Source organism: Jaculus jaculus, chromosome X (genome assembly GCF_020740685.1).
Source record: "Jaculus jaculus isolate mJacJac1 chromosome X, mJacJac1.mat.Y.cur, whole genome shotgun sequence".
NCBI lineage: Eukaryota > Metazoa > Chordata > Mammalia > Rodentia > Dipodidae > Jaculus > Jaculus jaculus.
In genome coordinates this window covers 99,803,360-99,808,546 of record NC_059125.1, presented here as the reverse complement: position 1 = coordinate 99,808,546, position 5,187 = coordinate 99,803,360, and the positions used below count along the sequence as shown (strand labels likewise).

The window sequence follows — 5,187 nt, the reverse complement described above, 5'->3', positions numbered from 1 at the left end:
ATCTTCAACACCAGGCAAGACCTCTTCCACATGGGGCCATATCTCCTCTATATCAGGCCAGGCCTCCTGTCCATATTCTTCTCTAATGGCTTGCATAAATGCTTCAGAAATGAGAAAGGCAACTGTTCCATCAATATCGTAGTTGGTATCATTAATAGGCATCATATGCAGCACTATTTCTCTTGGTTCATGCCCCATCTCACTGTCTTGTCTCTCTTGGTCAGATGAAGCTGAGTCTTGTTCTTCAACGTTGAACATGTCACGAAGCACCAGCCAGTAAGTACCTTAATAGGCACGACAATTATAATGAGGAGGATGATGGTTATGTGACTGTCGCCTAGGGAATGCTGGTATTCCCTGGTAGACAGTGAAGATAGCAGATATAGTGCCTATTGTGGGCCTATAAAAGGAAGAGCAAGACAGCACCACAGGGGAAGGAGCCAACCCACTGAGGCTCTGATGGCTGAGACCAGGGGTGACAGGGGTGGAGCCTGGATGAGTCAATAATGAGGCACTTCATTCATCACAAGAGCTCTAAGCTCATTTGCTAAGAAGTGATGATTGGATGATTGGCATGTACTGTGTCCATTTAACTTCTGGAGGCTCTCAGAATCATTTCCACTGAGGCCTTAGTGTCTTGGCCTACTATTTTTTTAAATATTTTTTGTTCATTTTATTTTATTTATTTATTTGAGAGCAACAGACACAGAGAGAAAGACAGATAGAAGGAGAGAGAGAGAGAATGGGCACACCAGGGCTTCCAGCCACTGCAAACGAACTCCAGACGCATGCGCCCCCTTGTGCATCTGGCTAACGTGGGACCTGGGGAACCGAACCTCGAACCGGGGTCCATAGGCTTCACAGGTGAGCGCTTAACCGCTAAGCCATCTCTCCAGCCTTTGGCCTACTTTTTAAGGTGATAAATGCTGTCCTTTGAATTTCACATTTCAACAATATTATAGTGTACCAATATGAACGAACCTACCTGTATAGGCACTGTGGCCCTATTTTCTACTTGAAATGAATTATGTTAATAGAGATAGAGTCATAAAACAAATGTAGAACTCACATCTTAGCAGTGGTAGGAGAGGCAAAAAAAAAAACAAAAACAGCAACTAGTAAGCAAGATATAGAGTTAAAAAGGTTACAATCAGAACAAAAGATTAAGAGTGAAGAAGTATTAAAACAGGACCCAGAAAGAGTTAAATGAACACTGTAAAGTTGACATCAAGTTTTGAATAAATGTATACACAAAGATGAATAACATGCAAAGAATGAAGAGCAGGCTTAAGATGTCCTGAGTGAACTAAGAGTTTCTCTTTCTTTTTTGCCATTTAAAAAATCTCAAGTATAATTTGAATATTATTTAATATTACAAAGTAATCAAACATCTTTTACACTGAAAAAGTCTTACTAATAAAAAAACTTTAGGAAATACATTAATTTGATATATATTTTAGAAAATAATTGCATAGAATCCTTTTTGTTCAAATACAGCATAAATATTAATAATTTAACTACATCTCCCCCTTTAAGAAGGAAGCATGTTGTTCTCATGAAATATCAACATAAATACTAAAATAAATGTAGAAATATAAGGAAAATTTATTGTTCACAGTGGATCCAACCAGACCTTCTTCACCTTAGCTCATGCACTTTTGTTAAAAGATTCTGTCAGAGACTAAGAAGAAAGTCTCAGGTGTATAGTTTTTAAAGTTGCACAGAGAGTAATGTCTGAATCTGAATCTAAAAAGTCTCTACGACCTAAACATCATTACTTTTAATATGTGTCTATAAAACCAGGAGGGATAATAGTAATGTAATAATGTAGGTAAGAAGAAGGTGTATGTGTGTGTGTGTGTTTTAAATATTAAAGAAGTATATTTCTATGTGGCTTGTTCATAACACTTTAAATTTGATTAACCCTCCTTATACCCCCTCCTCTCTTCCAATTGCTCCCTTGACCACACTTGTGTCATTTCACCCTCAGTATTCTGCCCCTCTACTTACACATCTACTGTACCCTCCCCTCTCTTCCCTCCTTCATAGCTCCTTTCTAGCTTCCTGGCCTCTTCTACTGACATTACTCCAAGATACATCCCAAGCTAAACATTTCAATCTAGGACATACACATAAGAGAGAACATGAGCAGTTTGGCTTTCTGAGCCCCACATTACCTCACTTAGTATAATCTTTCCATACCCATCTATTTCCCTTGAAAATTTAATTTTTCTTTACAACTGAATAAAAATCCATTTTCTGCATGTGCCACTGTGGTAGTTTCAATGTGATAGTTTGAATGTATGGGCCCATAGACTTAGTCATTTTTAATTAAACTTCCTACTTGAGCCCCTAGCAGGCAGATCCCTGCTACAAAGGGGTGTCTAACTGGGGGCAGATCCTGGAGTCTGGCCCTAAGGTGTGGTAGATCTTGAGTCCAGCCCTACGAGTTGTATGTAGAACAGTTTGAGCTCTGGTGGTTTGTGCTTCTTGGTGCTTGTGTTTGCTTGCTGCAGTTGTTTCTATCTGCTAGGATCTTTAGAAGCTTCTTTGCCATTGATGGAATTTCCACTGGATTTTGTAAGCCCAAAATAATACCCATCCACCCATAAGCTGGTTTTTGTTGGATACTTGTCCCAGCAATGAGGAACTGACCACAACAACCCAACCACATCTTTATTATCCATTCATCAGTTGAATGTCCTCTAGGCTAATTCCATTTCCTAGCTATTGTGAACAGAGCAGCACTAAACATGGATGAGCAAATATATTGATAGTAATGTGAATAGTTCTTAGGATATATGCCAAGGAGTAATATAGCTGGGTCATATGGTAAATCTATTTTAGGTGTTTAGCACCTCTCTTCCATCCCCTCCCTTGACCACACTATATCATTTCCCCACTCATATTCTGCCCTTCTACTTACATATCCACTATACTCTCCCCTCAAGTTCTTCCCTGTATTCACAGAGTCCTTTGTTGTTTCAGGAACATCCACACTGTTTTCTACAAGGTCTGTAATAGTTTACATTCTTACCAATGAGGATAAATGATCTTTTCTCACACCCTCACCAGCATTTATTATGATTTGATTTCTTGATAACCAATCTGAAAGAAGCAAGATGAATCTCAAAGTAGTTATTATTTTCATTTCCATGATGGCTAAGGGTGTAGAACATGTTTTTGGATGTTTATTGGCCATTTGTATTTCTTCTTTTGAAAAACTCTAAATTGGGTTCTATAGCCCATTTTTATTGGGTTATTTTATTTATTGTTTAGTTTTTTGAGGTCTTTTTATCTTAGATATTAATACTCTGTCAGATGTACAGCTGGAAATTATTTTCTCCCATTCTGTGGGGTAACTCTTTGCTCTATTCACAGTGTCCTTTGCTGTGCAAAAACTTTTTAATTTCATGAGGTCCCAATGGTTGATCAGTGATCTTACTTCCTGAGTGGCTGTGATTCTATTTAAAAAGACATTGCCTATGCCAATGTGTTGAAGTATTTCCCATACTTTTTACTCTGGTGGTTTCAGAATTTCAGGTCTGATGATGAGGGCTTTTATCCATTTGAAGCAGATTCTTGGGCATGGAGAACAATAAGACTCTCTTTTCAGCTTCCTACATTAGATACACATTTTCCAGCACCATTTTTAGTGTATTTTTTCTAGTGAATATTTTGGGCATTTTGGTAAAAAATAATTTAGTCTTAGGTCCTACTTAGTTGCTGCACTGTGTGGTCTGTCTATTCTCTGCTGCCCTACCCCTTACACATGTCTTGGCATATTTGAAGACTAGGAAATTAAATCCTGAGAGCAGCTATGTAGAGACGGTGACTTGGTTGGGGCATTCACAAGAGATGGCTAAGTGTAAGGATCTAGAGGGTGTCCAGACTGCTCTCCTGGATGCCCACCAGGGTACTGTTGTTCTCAGACCTTTCTGAGCAGGGAGATACCAGGCAGCTATGGGTTATGGAAAATAAAGCTCTAGAGGTTTAGGATTTGATCCAAACTATATGGGAACCAGAAATGCCAAAAGCATTAGAAGAACTGGAAGTGGTAAGGGAAAATTGTGTGGAAGTTCAGGAGAAAATGAAAATAACTATTTGGTCATCATCAGGTTCATACTAACAGTACCTCATTGCTTTTTGGTAATTCTTATTGGGATATGCTTAAAAATGAAACTAGTAAAATACAGGTTGGAAATCTACATTTCTGAAAGAAATCACTCAACAGAATACATCAGCAAGCAGATAAATGACAAAGAACAAGTGGCAGCTGTGATGGAAAACTCCAACCTATGGGAAATTGTGGAGCAGTGTATTCTTGAGCCTAATAGGTGTTTTAAGAGCTGTTAACTGTAATTGTTTGATATATTTGTTTAAATTATTTATAAAATGTAAAACTTCACACTTAATTTCATGTTTAATACACAGGTGATTTCTTTTCTTTTCTTTTCTTTTCTTTTCTTTTCTTTTCTTTTCTTTTCTTTTCTTTTCTTTTCTTTTCTTTCTTTTCTTTTCTTTTCTTTTTCAACTGAGCTCAAGGCCCAGCCCCAAAGGTCAATCTTGAAGTCTTAAAATAGTTTAGCATTCAGGGCTGGAGAGGTGGCTTAGCGGTTAAGCGCTTGCCTGTGAAGCCTAAGGACCCTGGTTCGAGGCTTGATTCTCCAGGACCCACGTTAGCCAGATGCACAAGGGGGTGCATGTGTTTGGAGTTCATTTGCAGTGGCTGGAAGCCCTGGCACGCCCATTCTCACTCACTCTCTCTCTATATCTGCCTCTTTCTCTCTCTGTCACTCTCAAATAAATAAATAAAAATGAACAAAAACCAATTTAAAAAAATAGTTTAGTATTCAACCTGAAGGAAAGACAAAATACTTAAAATATATATATATATATATATATATATATATATATATATATATATATATATATATTTTCTGGTCAGGCTTGGTGGCAGAGTTGGGAGGATTGCTGCTATTTCAAGGTTAGCCTGAGACTACATATTGAATTACAGGTTACAAAATTTTTGAGAGAGAGAGAGAAAAGAAGGAGACACAGATTGAGTATGGGTGCATCAGGGCCTTCCTTTATTCCTTGCAACTCCTCACTGCAAGAAAACTCCAAACACACGTGCCATTTTGTGCATCCAGCTTTATGTGGGTTGTTGGGGAACTGAACCTGGAC

The 5,187-nt window shown here is 38.1% G+C and overlaps 1 pseudogene; it reads left to right on the top strand.

Annotated features, from left to right (window-relative positions):
* Nucleotides 1–256: 256 nt before the first annotated feature.
* LOC101609088 lies at nt 257–4,356 on the top strand (annotated as a pseudogene).
* The last annotated feature ends 831 nt before the right edge of the window (nt 4,357–5,187 follow it).